Below are 20,987 nucleotides of genomic sequence, written 5' to 3' on the forward strand. Positions count from 1 at the left end.
AATCAAATTCAGATGGCTCTCTAACCCATGGAGGATAGAGAATGTGCACTGTGCTTACTATTCCCTCCCCTTACTTGCCCTATTTCTCCTTGTCTTTACGTCCCTCCTGTTCAAAGGAGTTACACTAAGGGATTATAACTTCATCCTACACTAAGTATCAAGTCTTACCACTTATATTCCACCTATCATATGAGACCAATTATTTTCCCAACATTCATTAATTATGCTTCTGTTACAATGACTACCAAAAAAGGGTTAAATATGGTAGAATGAAGTGATGGAGCTGACAATTCTGGCCTACCCCATATTTACTTTAATAGGAGTCATAGAATCATAGAGTTGGAAGAGACCACAAGGGCCATCGAGTCCAACCCCCTGCCAAGCAGGAGTCTGTATACTTACTTCACATAAATGATCCAGCAGGGGAATGTCTGTGCCTGATTTTATTCTGTGTGAATTATTAATACTGGATTTATTTATTTATTTATTTATTATCATTAAATGCAATTGTTTTCCGCTTTCGCATTCTTGTACACATAAAAGCTGATCTAAATTTTAAAATATGCTTAAATCCCAGGCCCAGAAAGTGTGCTGTTTAGTAAATGACCTTCCCATGTTTACTGCAGCTAGTAAGAAGAAAGAGGGAATTCTTTAGGCTGCAAAAGGCAAATCTCTCTCCCAAAGAACAAAAATTGTCACACCTTGAGCCACAAGAGGTGCAACTAAATTGGGGAGGGAGGAGATAAGCAAGCAAAACTAGTAATATTACCATGGAACCTTCTCACAGCTGCTTAGGTGGAGAAAGCCCGACCATTAGTCTGGATGGGGTGGCAAGTTGTCTCACATAACAATTTTTTGGGGAATGGGGCACTGTTTGATTCTGCCTCAAGCATGAAAAAGACTTGGACCCTCTTTGTGCTTTCCCCAACCATTGCACTTATTTCCCCCTCTTTGAAGACCTGAGGGTATCAGGCTATGGGGAAAACCTCTTAGGAACCAAGGAGGTTATTTAAACAAAGGTCTTCCTTTAACACACTTTGCATTTCACTCTCAAGAAAACATCCAAGAGCTCCAACACCCAACTTGTCAGTCCTACTTTGGCCACTTTTATCAGAAAGTGTCAGGTGTAAGAAGACAAGGGATCACCCTTGTACTTCCAAGTATCCTGTCTACATTCTCAGGGTGAATGTAGTAGGTGGCACATTAGGACAGTGCCACCTCCTCCATTGCCCTCTTGAGGCTGAACAAGCTGAAATCACAATTCACCATTTATTACATTTATACCCTGCCTTTCCTCCTTCAGGTGGAATATAGTAGGACAAGAAGAAACCAAGGTCCTATTAAGAGAAACTGCCCCTTAAAATGTGGTCTATGTCAGAATGGATGCAAGCAACTGTATCAGCAGAGAGTCTGCAAACTGGTCACAGCAGACCACTAAATGATTTCTCCCCACACATTGAGAGCCAAGAAATAGTAAGCCTTTCACCACCTGTCAGAACAGATCTGCTGGATATGGTTGTGTCAGTTGCAATAGGGGGAGAGAAGTCCCATTTATTCACCATTATCAATGCCACAAAAAGGTTCCCAAATGGGTCTGTGCTTGTTCAGCCATATTTCCTCCACCATTGCCATAGTTGTTGTTGTTGTTGTTGTTGTTGTTGTTGTTGTTGTTGTTGTTTCATGACCCTCAGCTCCTCAGAAGGCCACAGAGTGTGGGTTTTAGAAAGCAGATATTTAGGGCAGAACATATCAGCTACTTGCACCATTTTCCTATTCCAGGGGTTGACCAGGTTTTCAACAGAACTACACATTACAGCAACAGGGAACTCTCCCAGATAAGTCAGGAATCCTTCAGGATCTAACTGTCTATCCTCAAAGTCCCTCCACTCCTGGACCTGGAGAAACTTCTAACTTTGTGGCTCCTTGGTGGTTTCTATGTTATACTTGTGGTAGTGTCTGCATTTCCCCCTGCCATAGGGGTTGTTAGTGGTTACTGTCATTCCAAAATACTGATTTTTTTGCATATAAAATTGTGGGTTTTGCATTAAAGTATTAGTATGAACTTTCTCTGCTTCTCATGACCAGCTTGAAAATGAATCTATTTTTTTATTTTAGATTCAGATATGTTTAGTGGTAACTCTCAAAAGAACAGTGAACTTCTAAGGCAAGAAGGAGGTCCACAGGTTTATCACTTTCCAGTTCTTGCCAATTTCTAATCATCATTTCACTACACAATTTAAGGTAGATCATATAAAAGATCATATATTTTGATCCCTAATTGAAGAAACACACCCAGATATAACTTTCTCTATGCAGCTGCAGACTTATTCTGCACACCAATTTCAGAAATGTCTGAGCCAGCCCTGAAGGCCAGTGGCCTGACTTAAAGAGTACAAAAGGTTGCTTAAAGCTTTTTAAGGAGGACATGCTTCTCAGTCAGAATTAAGCAGTGTACATCCTTAAGTCTATAGTAGGCAATTCTACTCAATGCTTTATGAAAATTCACGTTAGATGCCCTCACAAGTGAGAAACTGCAACCTAAATTCACTGTCATGGAAGTAAATCATACAAATGCAGCCCAAATCACTTGCTGCACCTTGTTTGTGCTTACATTTAAATATCTGTATCACACCCAAGCAGCTCCAGCAATAAGACTTGTAGTTTCATGAACAACCTTGAGAGGTACGCTAAGCTGAGACAGTGACCAAGGTCATCCTTAGCAGAGCTTGTTTACATTTAACACTCTTGTCTATCCATGCCACCACACCATACTGTGTCTCCTAATAGCTCCATGCTGCAGGCATTTGCATTCTAGCAAAACTACTTAACCACATTAGAGGTGGTTGTGCGCCACACAAACATTCCTTGTGCCCACAGGATGATAAACTGGGTATCAGGTACATACAACTGATTTCGTCTATGAAATGGGTAAGAATTAATTCACAAACCATTAGAGACTGTCAGATAGAGATTCATAAAGAATATTAGGATGCTTAAGCAAAAGGTAGAGAACTTTGATCTCATGGAACAATTCAGACTCTATCTGCCCATTCGATCTGAAAATTGCAGCAAATGTGCACTATTAATCTGCCATGCAGTTTGGGGGTGCTCGTGTTCCCTTTGTGCTTTTCAAGCACTTATCCACTACAAAACTCATAAATGCACACAAGCAAACTGTGATAAGCACTTGTTAGTGTTATTTCAAGAGTAAGTTCTTAATTCTTGTGATGTTCAAGCATATAGGTTTCCATACACGAGGATTCATTTCTGCTGGTAAAGAAACACAACACATCATGACTCTTCACTTGTTTTGCTTCTGTTTATTGTGTAAACTAAAGTAAGGAAAAGATTCCTCGGTTCTTAGCATCAGACTCTACTAGGAGTGAGCACTCTCCTGCACAGAAGAAGAGAGTTTGGATTTGATATCTCGCTTTATCACTACCCGAAGAAGTCTCAAAGCAGCTAACATTCTCCTTTCCCTTCCTCCCCCACAACAAATACTCTGTGAGGTGAGTGGGGCTGAGAGACTTCAGAGAAGTGTGACTAGCCCAAGGTCACCCAGCAGCTGCATGTGGAGGAGCGGAGACACGAACCTGGTTCCCCAGATTACGAGCCTACCGCTCTTAACCACTACACCACACTGGCTCCCCAGAACTAAATAAACATGTCAAAATTCAAAAGAACTAGCATAAATTACCTAGACATCTGAGTTATCAGGCGGTGGGGGGGAGGCTGTAATTTCTCAAACCCTGTATTTGAATATTTCCCAAGTTTTAAACAGGTATGGGGCAATGGAAAATGATTTTGTGGCGAGCAAAGTATATAAGCTGCATCATTAAGGAAGCTGATTAGAAGCTCTGTATAATTCTAAAGCTTGCCTACCCTGTCAGAATAAGCCACATGAAACATGTTATGCAATCTAGTATACATCTGTTAGAAAAATAATAATTAAATTAGGCAAGATTGCCATTCCTTCTTGAGGATGACCAAGCTGTAGATTGTAAACTCCTTGGGGCAGGAACCTGGCTCTTTCTCTACAATAAAGTGCCGTGTAACTTGATGGTGCTGCATAAAAAGTCTGGAGGGAGACACCATTAGAGCCAGCACAGGTCCCTATTCCATTCCTGATTAGGGCTGGGCGGTATGTGGTTTCCAACATCACAATATCACCAGCTAAAGATTACAATCTACCGAAATATCACAATGCCTGAAATAAGGATGGAAATGTGTAGGGGCATTTGCTGGCTTCACAGTTTTTTCCACATTGGGATGTTTGCATAGCACACAAACACACACACATCATTATTCGCAGAATATTGCCAGGTCAAAAATTATGAAACCAATATCAAGATATGGACGTCAAACTGTTTTTGGATGATATACAGTGGTGCCTCGCAAGACGAAAAGAATCCGTTCTGTGATTCTCTTCGTCTAGCGGTTTTTTCGTCTTGCGAAGCAAGCCCATTGAAGGATTAGCGGATTAGCGCTATTAGCGGCTTATCTGCTGATCGGATCAGCTTATAAGCGGCTTAGAAAAAGGGGGGAAGGAAAAAAACCCCGCAGGAACTCGCAAGACATTTTCGTCTTGCAAAGCAAGCCCATAGGAAATTCGTTTTGCGAAGCACCTCCAAAACGGAAAACTCTTTCGTCTAGCGAGTTTTCCGTCTTGTGAGGCATTCGTCTTGTGGGGCACCACTGTACTGATATATCGCCCAGCCCTGTTCCTCATCTTGGTCACTATGCTGTCACAGAACTTGTTTACAAATTCAAAATGTTGCAGGCAGAACAAATTTGATCCATTAAGATGATTTGCTTACTTTTAGTATGTACAAGGTCTCCATCTATGACTGGAGAAAGGTAGCTTAAGGGAGAAATCACAGCTAATAGTGAGCAACCTCATTCCAGTTTACCCCTCTGATAAACAGGTTTGGCAGGTTTGTATTGTTTCGAAACCTGTATGACCACAGGTGTTAGCGGACAACGTGAGTGAGTATGAACACCATGGAAGCCAAACCTCAAACCAATTTTAACTCTTGAAAACTGTTTGCTGGGTTAATAGTGAGGGTACACACAGGATTTGAGTATGATAAAAATGTGACGTAGTTAATATGAGCAGGAATAAATTGTATACATGATTTGACTAACCTCAAGGTTAGATTGCTGCAAAGCATTATACATATAGCTGCCTCTGAAGACTGTTCAGAAACTTCAGCTGGTGCAGAATTCAGTAGCCAGCGCCTCACCAGAGCAAGACGCTTTGAGCATATTACACTGATTCTGGCCTGACTGAACTGGCTGCCGATTAGTTTCCAAGCCAAATTCAAAGCGCTGGCTTTGACCTGTACAGTGGTACCTCTGGATACGAACTTAATTAGTTTTGGGGGTCCATTCTTACCCTGAAACATTCGTATGCAGAGGCGCGCTGTTCTGCGCAAGCACAGGTAGCCCGCTTCTGCGCAGGCGGCAGAAACCTTTCCTTTACTTCCGGGTTTGCCGCGTGCATAACCCAAAGCATTCGCAAAGGGGTGGTTCGTATCCAGAGGTACCACTATAAAGCCTTAATAGCTCAGAACCGCAATATCTCAGTGGCTGCCTCTCCTCATGTGAACCAACATGGACCCTGCAACCAACATTTGAGGCCCTTCTTCATGTGCCTCCTCCATGTGAGGTCTGAAGGGTGGCAACATAAGAGAAAGCTTTTTTTTGCGGTGGCTCCCCATTTCTGGAGTACTCTCCGCAAGTAGGCTCACTTGGCACCTTCATTACATATCTTTAGGCGCCAGGTAAAAACGTCAATGATCTATGTTCTTTTAAATGTGTGTGTGGGAAGGGGGCTATTAGTTTGTTTTTGTTTTTATTATGAACTTTGGGTTCTCATTTTGTGTTGTTATGTTGTGAAGCACCCTGTGATCTTTGGATGAAGGGCGGTATATACAAATTTAATAAACAACAACAACAATAAATAATAACAAACAAGCCCTATTCTTGAGCAATTATCCTTGTTAAGACCAACTGTATGATTTAACTTTTAAAAACATTATCCCCTGTTACGAAAGGTGAAAAGTGATATAGTGAAGATAAAACCAACCAATACTCTCAAATTCTCTTAGCAATCCATAAACAGAAACCAGGTCAAAACCTAATCTTCAGACTCAGAGGACAATATGCCATGCAATGTTTCTGTGCAACAACTATTTATTTCAAAGATGTTCAGCGACAGAAAATAATATTCACTCATTGTGAACTGGCTAAAATAAAGAGTAGGGTAAGATGGAGCAAATTTATCTTCTCTACATAAAGCATTCATATTTATTAAAATTGAGGTAGCAGATGAAAGGAAATACAGAAAAATTATAAAAAATGAAAAGCTATTTTGAAGAAGCTTTTGCATATCATAAAAGAGCAGAACAGAATTTTTAAAAAAGGGAGCTTGCAGTCTAAACTTTAAAAAAGGAGATAGTGGCTGAGCAACAATGTGTGGAAGATTTCCAGTTTTAGTCAAGCTGGTGCTGCTGTGATCATAGGTGATGGCTGAAATGTTTCATCTCCAGGTCAAGGGACCTTCCTTTTTGCAACAGAACTCCATGCCTGGTTGCCCTCTGCCCTCTGCCCTCTCCTCTTCCTTTCCTCCTCCCCCCTCCCACCCCCAACATACTGTATTTATTTCTAACATTTTGCTTGAAATTATTTCCAGACTTGCATTCCGTGAACCACAGCAGGAGGAGGAGTACAATAAGATGCAAAGTGTTCTCTTTTGTAGGGGTGGGGGGGGAGAGATGGAGTGCGCTGCGTTCTTTGCCTCTTGCTATATCGCAGATGAGTATTACCTCAATCTCTGTAAACCAGGCACACTGTCACGCTTGCCTAAACAACAAGGTATTCAGAAATGGCTCTTAAAAGGAAAGTTTTTCAAGAAACCAATCCTTGCAAAAAGCCTTAAAAAATGTTCTAGCTGCAAATTATTTTATGTGAATTCTAAGCTTGTAAAAATCTGTCAGGTTGATTGTTTCAGAAAGACCAAAGACCTTGGATCCCTGTGAATGATAAGAAGCAACAAGGTCTTTTCAAACAGCCTCTCATATTCAGTTGCTGAAACCTGGGCAGAGAGGGCACTAGTAATCACTTGCATTGCCCAGAGTATATGCAAGAGTCTCAACCCCACGGTATTAATTCAGCTGCTATTCCCTCCCTAAAGTGATTCCTCACTCCTCCTATCCAGCTCCTATGCCCCCTGCAGAACGCTCTCCCTATTCCTATACAGTGGTACCTCGGGTTACATACATTTCAGGTTACAGACTCTGCTAACCCAGAAATAGTGCTTCAGGTTAAGAACTTTGCTTCAGGATAAGAACAGAAATCGTGCATCGGCGGCGCGGCGGCAGCAGGAGGCCCCATTAGCTAAAGTGGTGCTTCAGGTTCAGAACAGTTTCAGGTTAAGAACAGACTTCCGGAACGAATTAAGTACTTAACCCGAGGTACCACTGTATAAGGCTGCCAGGTCTTAGGGTCTCTGTCTACTTCTCAGGGTACTGAGTTTGATCTTAGAGTGAAGAGTGACAGATTATTTTCCTAAGGATCAGCCCCCGTTTTTCTCCTAGTGGATGAAGTGGTGAATTTAATGGTTTAGAAAACAGTAGAGAATAAAGAGGCTGTTTCATTCACTCTCAACAATGAAACAGCCTCTTTATTCTCTACTGTTTTCTAAACCATTAAATTCACCACTTCATCCACTAGGCCTCTGTAGGCTTCATTCCCACATGTGACTTTTTACCAGCGAGTGCCTCTAAGTTCTACCCCATCAGATGCTAGAGACTAAAACTGTCAGAGATCTGGCAACCCCACTGTGCTTGCTACTCACACACCTGAACAATATCTCCACACCACTGCTCCATTCTGAGTTAATGGCTTTGTAGCTGTCAGGATCTCTGAATTCAGCAAGGTCACATTTCACATTTGGGAAGCCTTGGGCTTTGCGTAACAGTGGACCTATTACTAATAAAGCACCTAACATTGTGCCCTCAAATGGTATCCTGCACTTGAGGAACACAAATCTATGTCAACAGGAACAAACAGCTAGATATGAAATAGGAACTGCTAGGATCATAAGGAAGGACAGCTTTGCAAATATGTGGCCACAAGTGGCTGGTTTGGGTAGCTGATGGAAGCAGTTTTGCTGCCCATCATGCTTTTGTTGTCAGCAGCAAGACAGGTTATTTATTTATTCCACTTATGTATTAGCTGCTTTCAAAGGCCAAGCCCTCACAAAGTGGTGTACAGAAATCAATAAAAACAACAGAACCACAAGCAGAATACAAATCACTCATACAAACTAAAAAATGTATGAGAGATGGAATTTGATCCCCAAAATTATCTTAAGAAAAGGCAAAAGCGGATGTTTCAAAGGCCTTCTTTGATACCAGAATGAGCCAATAACGGGTCCATTACTGCAGAGCAACCCCCAAGAAGGCCCCGTTTAATGTTAGGTTAGTAAGCACTGCACCTAAGGAAGCTGGCTTAGCTCCGAACTTCTTCACCACCAAGCAATTAAAAAACAAATTCCCTTAAATAGTCTGACTTTTAGTGGCTTTTTTGCCTGCTCGATCTTGTGTTGGGTGGGGGTGAATATTTCTCCTTCCCTTTTTAAATTGAGTTTTGCATGTGAACAATTATCACTCCCCCCCCCCTTACAAGAAATATCAAAAGAAAACAAATCAGAATAAAATATCAACTAACTTATCAACACGGAAAGCTTCTGCTGAGATGTCTATGTTACTCAAGTAAGTTTATTTCTTTCTTTTTTGTTATTTTTGCTGTAAGAAGTTTTATTGATTTACAGTATATAGACACATATATTTGTTTTAGATGATTTTGGGTGACCTCTTTTATTAGTTCTCTGTTGCTTTTTCTGGACATTTGAAAAAATAATTGTGTGTTTTACTTTTCTTGCAAATTGCTTTGGGACTCCTTTTGGTTATGTGAAGCAATCATCAAATTTAATAAATTAAACTAAATTGAAATACCGTACCCTTTGCTCAGCCACTTTGTTCCTCTTGGGGTTTCATACTCTTGTTTGCAAGGCAAGCATAAGTCTGAAACCTCAGCAGGGGGGGGAACAGTGAGTGTGGGAAGGGTTTAAGCACCCTCCCTGCTGCTTCTCCACTATAAAATGCACCCTCCTGAGGGTAGTTTGAAGCACAGATTGGCCACCTGGATAATGTTGCACACAGCGGCCTTTAAAAAGACATAGGCACCGCACCATGGTGTTAGCAAGTAATCAAGATCATAACAGTGGCTCTCTGGTGGAAGCTGCTAAATCTAGTCACAGAGTATATAGCCAAAGCACTGAACTGAAATCAACAAACCAGAGAGCAACGAATGTGTCCAATAAGGCACCAAGCTCAAAGCTGAGGTGACTGGGCCTTGTAAGGGCTTGTAACAAATGTTTAAGAAACATAAAGAAAATTAAAGTGTGGCTTAAGGCATCTATAGGCTTGTGCGCGCGCACGCGCGCGCGCACACACACACACACACACACACAGATATATATATCACAGAAGTAAAAGTTACTCTATAACAGGAAGTGTAGATTTTAGCATGTGCAAAAACAGTAAAGCCAGAGAAGGAAGAGTGTATGGTACATTGAGGTGCATGCCAGATTTTTTTTACTGGTATCAAACACGGGAACAACTAATTAAGAGAAATGTGTTGAATAGGTGGGTGGAGGAAAGACATAAAAATATGATGAGACCCAGTGCAAAATATTCAGAAGAAAGAACTAAAGATTGGAGGAAGTGAAAAGGGATATAAAATTATTTTGGAAAGAGATGCCCCGCAATCTGCTGCTAAAAAGCATGCATAGCCTGAAGACAAGATGGGGAAAATGGCAATAGCAGCCAGAGAATTGCCGTAAGTGTGGCTGCTGAATGGGATTGGCAAAGAGATATTTAGAGAATTTTGCCAATATTGACTGCTTAAATTAGTCTTCACCTGGCATTCTAATGACACTGGACCATTTGAGCAGATGGACATGTACTATTTGGCAACTGTCATGTCAAAACTCATCCTGAGCTCATCTGACTGGCTTGGTTCAAGGTGTGCCAACAGGACACAAGGGAATGAAGATGTCAGATCTACATCTGATTGCTTTTGGCTTGCACAAGCAACGCTCAAAAGTGTCCACTGTTAATGGGTAGACTAGGAGCAGCCATCTGGTACAAGATCATGGAGTAGGAGTCAAGCCTTCGAAAGTCTAGTCTGGTAATTTCATCTCCGTTCAGAACATACTGTTAATTTGTGTTATTTCAGCATAACATAAAACAAACTATAAAACAAGAGGAAAACAGTGGATGGCATGTTACAAGATGAATGTATCAGTACTTCAGGTAGCATAGGACAGTGGAACTCATTATTTGGTAAAGGCTAAGTTGTGCAGTGTGTGTATATGTTTGTGTGCATGTGTGTGCTCTCCCAATCCAGTGTGATAAACTTAAAAGACCTGCAGTTTAAATGTGTTTGCGGTTTGTTAAGTACTGCAATACTTCCATGTTCTTGGTCTCTGTATGTTTTGTTTATAATATAATCTTAGTCTCCTGGAGTTCAGTGTGGGAGATCATCATGCCTTTAAAAGGTAGCTTGACCCAAGAGAAATGGAGCACACACTGGACTGAGGAAGTATTCTCAGCTGTACCTCTGCTTACGTATCCGTCCGGTTACATAAACTTTGGGATATGTAAGTGGCAAACCCAGAAGTATATTTCCGGGTTTTTGCAGCGCGCACATACGCAGAAGCACTCTACCACCGCATGTGCATGCGCAGAAACAATCTCTCCAGTTGCAAAAACCTCAGGATCCAGCCGGATCTCCGGAAGAGATCCTGTCCACAACTGGAGGTACTACTGTAATTTTTTTGGGCATACCTCCTTGGGGATGTTCAGTTTTTGTATTGTTTCTGTATCTGTGTTAAACTTTGTATTGAAAACTGAAAAGCATCCAGGGATTTAAAGTTGTACGAGCATCTTCATTTAAAGGTTTATGAGAACACATTCTTTTGTGGATCACATAGACTAGACCTGTTAAATAATTTCCTTTGGCTATTACAGAATTTTGGATTACGGCTTTTGGCTGTTATTTTGCCTAAGGAAAAGCACTAGCTTGAAACACACTGGGAAATGTATTGGTAGGAATACCCAGGGTCGGGGGTCATGATTCTGTTTCACCTACTTTCTTAATCAATAGAAGCATAGAATTGTAGAGTTGGGAGAGATCCTGAGGATCATTTAGTCCAACCCCCTGTGATGCGGGAATATGCAGCTGTCCCACAAGGGGATCGAACCTGCAGCCTTGGCAGCACCATGCTCCATCCAACTTAGCTATCCAGGCCTGGTAAGAAATATCTGGCCGCTAGTTTCAGCCTTTCAAATTATTTGAAGACAAACATTGAAAGTAACTTACATTGGATTCATTACTGCACTTACTTCAGCACGTTAAGTTCTGGCACATATTTATTCATTTTGAAGAAAGGAAATGTTATTCTTGTGCTATAGATGGAGAACTAAGGAATACTTAAAAGAACACAATTATCACGTCCAAAATCACAATAGAAATTTGAAACAAAATGTGGTGTTTGTATTTGAGGCAGACAGTAAAAGTGGCTAATTAAACCATCAATGGCCTTTTAAACTGTGTATGGTTACTATGTTTGTGTTTTTGTGGCTCCTTCCTTACGTATCTTTAGGCACCAGGCGAAAACATTTCTCTATAACCAGGCCTGTGGCTGATTCTATGTCCTTTTAAATGTGTTTGTGGGAGGAAGGTTATTGGTTTGTTTTTGTTCTTGTTTTATTATGTGTTTTGGGTTCTCATTTTGTATTTTTATGTTGTGAACTGCACTGTGATCTTCGGGTGGTAAGGGGGGCACACATATTACAATAACAATTGTTTACAGAGGAATCCAAATCTAAGATCGCTGAGATGAGGAGCTCTCCAGCTCAGCTGACTAAGCCAGCGGAAATGCTCCATCCCTGCTCAAATGGAGATACACTGGTGCAAAGTCCTCCATCCTGGCTCACTTGGGGAAAGTCCTGACAAAGGGAGGGGGCTTGCCCATATCTCAGATTCGGTTCAGCTTGGTCAGAGGACCTAGCAACTCTGAAAAAGTTACATTGGAAAAAAAGGTGGCACAAGTCAAACTCAATTTTCAAGGCTTGTTTTCCCTCAGCCTATCTCAGTCTCACTCCTGACTGGAGTTCTGAATAGGGGGGTGTCACACTAACACTATTCACCCTGGCATAAATGATGCCAGCTTCCTATAGTTTGGCTTGCTTTGTCTGCGCCTTAAATACAATGGAGAATTTTTACACTTATAAAAAAACATTATAGCTTGGTTCACACATAATGTGAAGTCAGTTTGTTTAACAAACCACAAATTGTCCCAAATACAAGCAAAAAGACCTCATGGCTTGTTCTCCTGAAGTTTGTTTTGCCTCTTTTGTTTTTGTTTTGCTTGGCATGTATCTGGGGTGAAAGCAAACTGCTGGGTAGAATTTGTGCTGTGGCTTAAGAGTTATGTGTGAACCAGGTCTGCAAACACTGGCAAAGTTGTGATTAAAGATGTTACAACAATCCTTTATTGGCTCAAAGTGGACAATGGTGTGGAAGACAAAGCTGGCACTGGGCCGTAGACATGTAACTAAGCCTGGGGTATATTTTTCTTTAGCTAATATAGTATAAGGAATGTGGGTGGCGCTGTGGGTTAAACCACAGAGCCTAGGACTTGCCGATCAGAAGGTCGGTGGTTCGAATCCCTGCGACAGGGTGAGCTCCCATTGCTCGGTCCCTGCTCCTGCCAACCTAGCAGTTCAAAAAGCATGTCAAAGTGCAAGTAGATAAATAGGTACTGCTCTGGGGGGAAGGTAAACGGTGTTTCCGTGTGCTGCTCTGGTTCGCCAGAAGCGGCTTAGTCATGCCAGCCACATGAGCTGTACGCCAACTCCCTCGGCCCATAAAGCGAGATGAGCGCCACAACCCCAGAGTCAGTCACGACTGGACCTAATGGTCAGGGGTCCCTTTACCTTTAATATAGTATAACATATTGATCTACTGAACAGCTTTGCAGCAGAAATTAATATCTATACACAGCCCCACCTATTAGGATGACAAGCCCTTCCAATGATGTGTAATACCCCAATCCTGATATCACAATGTGGTATGGATGGTGTCTGACCTGCAATGGGAAGCTATTTTCAGGCCACATTCCCCTCTGGGCAACCTTCAGAGAGCCACATGTCAGAGGCAGAAATGGGCTTAGCAATAAATGTTAATTTTACTTTTGTTCAGTAGGCTGCCTTACACACACACACACACACACACACACACACACACACACACAATGTCCTGCATCCACAAAAACCAGAGTTCAAGGAAACATTCCAGACAGACAAAAACAGGAAGGTATGAAGCAAGGTCAGTGAGGAACGCAGGTTGAAGAGAGTTCTGAGGGCCAAAAAGAGAAGGCTGGATGGCTGCATTTGACCCACCCCCACCCCCACCCCGGCCTGAGGTTCTCCATTCCTGCAATAGAGGGCATATCATAGCCTCCAACTGTAGGATGCTCCATCACAGACAAATGCTGCTAATAAGGAATGACATGTACAGATGATGACACCCAATCTATCTTTCCTCTCCATCACATGCCAGGGAGGTTGTCAAGGTCCTAAATAGTTACTTGAAGTCATTAATATATTGGTAGCAAACAAAGTGAAGCTTAATCCAGAAAATACAAAAACAGCCCTAGTTAGCAGAACTGTCACGATAATCTGGGAGCGGGAGCTTAACCTGTTTTGGATGGGACTGCAGTTCCCTTGAAGTCCCGGGTCTGCAGTCTGGGCATATTCCTGGAGTTGACTTTAATTTAATTGCCTAATTCAGGAGTGGCCTTATCCAGTCTATTTTATTTATTTATATGATTTTATTTACCTACCCATTGCCATAAAATTCTAGGGCACATTACAACAAAACCAAGAGACAACTTAAAATTTATAAAATTTGTATTTTATAAAAGATAAAATACAAACAAGACTTACTACAACACAAAAAATTGAATTTAAAACAGAGAAGAGAGGTAGGTCCTGAACACATCTCAGTTTCCAAAGGCCAGACACATGTATTCAGCGTACAATGAAAGCTCTACAAGAACTCTAAACACACCTCCACAAGGAGGGAATTCAATAACTGGGGGTATTCTCTCCCTGACCATCACCCTCAAACTTCTGAGCATTGTGGAACTACCAAGAGGGCCCCCTTCTGCCAAACTGAATCCTTAAAAGGGTCTGTAGGGAAGCAGGTGGCCTTTCAGATATTCAGGACCTAAGTCATATAGGAATTTGAACTCCTTGAATTAAGCCCAGAAATGAACTGGCAACTCTTACAGCAGCTTCACAACAGAATTTATATGAGTTCTATGCAGAACTCCAGACAGTAATCTGGCTGCTGCATTTTGAATCAGGTGAAGTTGTCTTCAAGGGCAGCTCTGCACGGAATGCATTGTAATAATCCAATCTGGAGGTTACCAGAGCATGAAGCACAGTGCCCAAGTCATCAAAAGGGGCCATAGCTTAAGAACTAGCTGGAGCTGGAAATATGTACTCCTAGCCATTGAGGCCACCTGAAGCTCCAGTGACAATACTGGATCCAGGAGTATCCTCAAGCTATGGATTTGCACCTTACAGGAGGTTACAGTCACAATTAAAACAGGCTATCTCCCCACATCTCGGACCCAAGAACATGATACCTCTGTCTTGTCAGGATTCATCTCAATTTATTGGCTTGTTTGAGAAGATTTGTATACCACCTCCAGCCATCACATCTCCCAAGCACAGCTGTAGTACCTGAATCACCTCTCCTGTTTCAGATGAAATGGAGAGATAGAACTGGGCATCATCTGTATATTTGTGACACCTCATATTAAACCAGCGCCTAGTAGTGTTAAATAGATCAGGGTGGTCCAACATGTGGCTTGCAATGCCTTCTTTGGTGGGCCTCTGCAACATTTGATGCCCCCTTCTAGCCCTCGCACTGTTTTCCCAAAGCCGGGTAAGTGAGGCACCAGGTTTTGGGAAAGAGGTGCAAGGCTCTGACAGGGGTCCTGGAGACCTCCCACCTTCTTCCCAAATTAGGGAGTGTGTACTTAGGGATGTACAAATTAGGGAGTAGTGAAGTACCCTTGCAGCCTAGTCAGTATGAAAAGCTGGGCTGCCTGGAAATAGATGCTAAATAGCATGGGGGGGGGGGACAAAATATTGTGGGACGCCAGACAACTTGCATGGCAGCAATCAATAGCCTCCCATTTATTTATTTGCTGAGATTTGTATACCACTTAGTTACACTGGGATTGGATGGGTACTCTATGTGAAGATCTCTTTGAAGGATGCCTGTAAACTTCAGCTTGTCCAGATTGCAGTAGCTAGAATTCTGATCAGAGCTGATTACCAGAAGCATGTGAATCCCATTTTGCAAAACCTGTGCTGGCTCCCTATCTGTTTCTGAGAGTAACTCCAAGTGTTGATCATTATCTTTGAAGCCTAACAGTTAGTACCAGGACATCAAAAGGACCACCTCTTCCCATAGAAGCTTGCTTCCTCATTAAGGTGCTCCAGGGAGGTTCTCCTCCACATCTTTTTAATATATGGAATGGGCTGGGATGCAGGAAAGGGCTTTCTCTTGGCTGTGCTTAGCCTAGCCTTCCCATACCTGGTCCCTTCCAGATGTTTTGGACTATAATTCCTAGTCATTCTTGACCATTGGCCATGCTGACTGCACTGCTGGGAGCTGTAATTCAAAACATCCAGAGGCCCTCAGGTTGCAAGAAGGAAGGCCTATCATCGTGGAACTGCCCCCCACCCAATAACAAGTTCCTCACTCCTTCCCTGATGGTTTCTTACTGTCTCATGCCTTTTCATTTTAACCTGTCAAACTGTTAACTGTTTTAATGCTCCCTTAAATCTTGTGATTTTAGAGTTCTGCTCTCCCTTTCTCTTAACTGCTAAATTTGTAGTATATTTATTGTCATTGTTAATAAAAACTTTTTTTCCTTGGTGCTTCCCCTGAAAAGGCCCCCAGAGCAGCTTACAGGTTAATTTAAATTCTGTTGTCTTAAATTTAGATGTTGCAAGCTACCTTGAGAATTTTAAAAATGGAAAGGCAGGGTATAAAGGCTTCCAATAAATAATATTTTCATTGGCTGAAATTGTGTAATTACTTTTGATGTTGGGCAACTGAAACAGAATGAAACAAATAGACAAACACTGCCATAGCAGTGGAAAGATGTGAGCATAAACAGTTATAAATTCACTGGGCTGCACTGAAGAAGCGCTCATTGTGGCCTGGGGAGACCCGAGGTTTAAATTCTTGCACATCCATTAAGCTCACTGGATTCTTTTTCTATACAGTACAGGGTAGTTTTAAGGACAGAATGTTGCAGCTAATATAATCCTGAACTCACTGGAGGAAGTGCAGGTTGCAAATTGTGGTGGCGTAGAACTTTTTATGAAAAGCAGTAAGACTGGGATGATGCAATATACTCACCATCCTGTGTTTGCATTCCTTACAAACATTTTACAATTACACAACCGTAGTATTACAAGCAGAGAGTGGCTAACATCCAGGAGAAAACACTCACAAAAATAGAACCACCAAGATGTAGTCAGGGATGGGGAAGTATAGTGATCATTGGAAGGACTAGAAGTGTTGCCCTGTGCTGGTATGTGTGTGTGTGTGTGTGTGTGTGTGTGTGTGTATATATATATATATATATATATATATATATTAGGTACAGAAACTATGATAAGCAGTAGGTCAAGGTACAAAGGTCTTTAAGGGAAAGACTGCGAAGAAGGTATATTGCCTGCTGTGATATGTACAGAAGGCAGCTGTGTTCGACTATCAAAAGACACAAGGTGTTAAATGGGTGTGCGGTCCCCAGCTTTTCAAATAAATTTCAAGAAAGCAATAGCTTGCGGGATCCAATTGCAAAAAGAAAGTGGGGGGGGGGAGGTAAAATGCAGCGCAACTTAAAAGCTAACTGAACTAGATGGCTAACAGATGAGGTAGGCAACATGAAATGCTGCCTGAAGAATAAAGGAGCAAGAAGCAGAAAGTGTAAAGAAATGTGCTGTCTGGCTACTGATGACCTAAACCAGTGATGTCTACTGAACAATCTGTCCGTTCCTCTTGTTTTTCAGCAATACGCCTTAATCTGAGAAATTATTATTATGCATTTTTGTACACTGAATTCTACCTTGGTGGAATGAATTCTACCTTCCAGTGTGATGATTACAAAGTGTTTCCAGAAGACTAAATGATACACAGTTAAGAGAATCCCTGAGAGAGGAAAGTCCCAAATGTAACTAGTTTATTAAGTTTCCTGTTTAATTGCATTTATAAGTATGTAGTTACCCTCCCCAATTATCACAATGCCCAGGAGTAAATTACCCCACAGTAATTCATTTGTGGATGTGCATACACAAGATTATCAGATTCAAAAACTGTAAACCCGAAGATGTGGATTTTTTGAGGAGGGGGGTAGTCAAAGGCAGCAATTATTTTATTAATAATAATAATTATTATTACTGTTGTTTTTGTGGCATTCCTGCATTTGAACCCAACAATGGAATGGAAGCCCTAGAGGTCAAACAGCTTGATTCACAACTGAATTAAATGGAGGGGTGGAGGGAGAAATACAACTCCAAATCTAGAAAGTAGTATGAAGAAAGTGAATTGATTCTTCTCATTATTTCAACTCACTATTTCTTCATTCTCCACAATGTACAGGGAATCCTGCTTTGGGAGTTGGGGCCTCTTCTCCCTTGTTAAAGTTGCAAAGGATCACAAAAAAATGAAGGACTTCTTATGCAGTCTTATTCCTCAGTGTCCTGAAATCTAATGTGAACAGGGAAAGGTTTTTTTTCTTGCTGACTCCAGAGTGTAGAAACACATCAGGTGTGCTTCTATTCTGCCACATTCCTTGGGTGAGGGCCAGGGGAAGCCACCTTTTCCTCAACCCAGAAAACATAATCAGACTATATTTATTGAGTGTAAATCATTGCTTCCTTGCTAGTGATTAGGTGATACAAGCCACGCCACTGCCTGTTTAAACCACAGATACTGGGCTGAGTGTTTGGGCAACTGCGCCTCAAAGAATATTCATTTCCTCCTAGCTCTATTTCCCCCTAAACCCAGCTTTGTCTGAACAGGATGAAATTTAAGTACTATAGTTTAACTAAGTCTGGACCAAGATGAAAGTCCTACTAAACCACAAACTGAACCTTTTTTCCGTATTTTAAGTCACTTGTGTGTGCAAATGAATTCATAAGGATTTATTTAGTTTAAAGGCCTATTACTTTTAAGGAAAGAAAATCTGTTGAGTGCATTTGCATTTAAAACCAGTATTAGAAGGAGTGCCACAAAGAGCTCAATGCATAGCTGCAGGGGAGTATTAGGGATGTGCAAGGATGCTCTTTGAGCTTGGTGCAGGGTGATGGCTAGTCTCAACTAGCCCCTCAAGTGTTGTGAATAAATAAATGGCATGAGTTCCCCAAATTGGATACAGAAAATCTACACTTGGCTAGTTTAGAGATTTGAAAAACCAATGGGGAACTTATTTGCACATAACACGTTGCATCAAACTAAGTCCTAGTTAGAGGAGACCCATGGAAATATTTGGACTGAAGTTACTAATGACGACTGATTTCAACAGGTTTACTCTGTGAAGGCCTTAGAATCCACCCCACTACAATCATAATGAAGGACAATGTTCTCAAGCTGCAACTTTTACCTCTGCAGCATGGGGGGGGGGGATGCAAGTGAAACAAGGGTAACATGCTGATTAGTTAGAAGTCAACTGGCTTCCCCTCCCTTTTAAACAAAATAGTAAGTGGACAGAACAAAATAGGTATAGGATGGGAACAGGAAGCAAACATTATTAACTAAGGAAATAGGATGGGGAAACTACAGCTAATCCAGAATGCGGCAGCTAGACTGGTGACTGGGGGCGGCCGCCGAGACCACATAACACCGGTCTTGAAAGACCTACATTGGCTCCCAGTACGTTTCCGAGCACAATTCAAAGTGCTGGTGTTGACCTTTAAAGCCCTAAACGGCTTCGGCCCAGTATACCTGAAGGAGCGTCTCCACCCCCATCGTTCTGCCCGGACACTGAGGTCCAGCGCCGAGGGCCTTCTGGCGGTTCCCTCATTACGAGAAGCGAAGCTACAGGGAACCAGGCAGAGGGCCTTTTCGGTGGTGGCGCCCGCCCTGTGGAATGCCCTCCCATTGGATGTCAAGGTGATGGACAACTACCTGACATTCAGAAGACATCTTAAGGCGGCCCTATTCAGGGAAGCTTTTAATGTATGATATTTTAGTGTTTTTTGGTTTCTGTGGAAGCCGCCCAGAGTGGCTGGGGAAACCCAGCCAGATGGGCGGGGTACAAATAATAAATTATTATTATTATTATTATTCATAGAAGTAGATAAACGCGGGGATTCCTAACACTGGCTCTTGTAACTGCAACTGTAGACATGTGCTTGCATTGGTAGCTGTTATCCTCCTCCTCCTCCTGCGTTGCTGTGAGCCAAGCCGCGGTTTAGCTTACTGCATCATCTGAACCTGGGCTCATAGTTTGTCCTGTTCCAAATAAAGCTACAAACTATAAGCAAATTTCTTCTTGGGCTTATGGCTTGTGGTTTATCTGAAGGAGACAAATCATGATCCCTGAGGACACAACACACTAAGTCAAACCATGGCTTAGCTCACAACAGCAGAACTGGACAAGCAAAGTGGCCAGAATCTCCTTTCTAAGAGCCCACATTTGTGCTAAGCCATGGTTTGGCTCAGTGTTAAATGTGACCCGAATCAATGTCTTCCAAAGATCCTGAATAAAACTTTTCCCATTCAGTCTAAGTTACACTTTTCAACAAAACTGGCCACTATTTTGTAAATTGGAATCAGTATAGAAGAGATGAACTGGTGACTCTGCAGATGTTATGTATGAAATATGCTTGTATATAGGATATTGTATGTAAATATAAAAACCTAAATACTAATTGAAGAACTCATTTCCCATAGGTATGCCATGAAGTCCCATTGCCACATTTTCTGCTCCCTTCACATCTGTCTTTGTTTCTGAATTAGTTACTGAGAGCTTAATAGCACAGGAGGCCAGATTTGGCCCCGTGGCTGCTGGCTGTTGACCATCATTTAGTGTTTCATTCACAAAAAGTACACTACCTATGATTTCAACTAAGTCAACATTCTCAAAGTGTGAAGCAAGACCTCCTTGGAAGACTAAATCTCTTTCCCAACCAAAGTGTTTATTTGACAAGGTAAACAAAAAGTGGAGTTGCACTCCACCTGACCCTTCTCAGTCTGAGTGATACAAACAGCATACATGTTTCACTCCTCGTGACAATCCTATTTTGGTTACCTTTTTGCTACCTCCACCGTAATGAATGCAGAAGAGCTAAAGTGGATTTGCTCCCTCAACTTACTCAGTTGTAGCACTGACACAATGGAATGCTCTCCGTAGAGTGATTACCAAAGTGTTTCGTTATGCTTTAATATTGGCTGGATTCCCCCCCCCCATTTCTATGTTGTTAGCTTCTTTCGACTTCCCCTACACTGCAAGAAGAAAAGTGTGACAGTTAAAAATAAATAAATAAATACATTTTGCAAATCCAGTTGCCAATAGTTTGTGGCCATGAGCATCACCTTCTGCCATATTTTTGTTTTTTGTTTTGCTTTTATTTCAGCCAGGGATACTCCATTTCCATTTTATTTTTCAAACAGTCACTCTGACAAAAACTGGATACCCTTGAGATAATACAATGCATACATATTTGTGCCTGAATATTTACACACATACACTTGCAATCAGGAAGTTTCACTAAGAGACCTAAATAGTCACATGACAGTTTAACAAGCCTTGTTTTTCT

At 41.7% G+C, this 20,987-nt stretch overlaps 1 protein-coding gene across 6 annotated transcripts in view; it reads right to left on the reverse strand.

Annotated features, from left to right (window-relative positions):
- Positions 1 to 20,987, reverse strand: part of BICRA (BRD4 interacting chromatin remodeling complex associated protein) — a 96,236-nt gene that overhangs the window by 70,142 nt on the left and 5,107 nt on the right. The gene's annotated exons all lie outside the window — the stretch shown is intronic.

This window comes from Podarcis vaucheri, assembly GCF_965113315.1.
Source record: "Podarcis vaucheri genome assembly, chromosome: 7".
In the NCBI taxonomy this organism is placed as follows: domain Eukaryota; kingdom Metazoa; phylum Chordata; class Lepidosauria; order Squamata; family Lacertidae; genus Podarcis; species Podarcis vaucheri.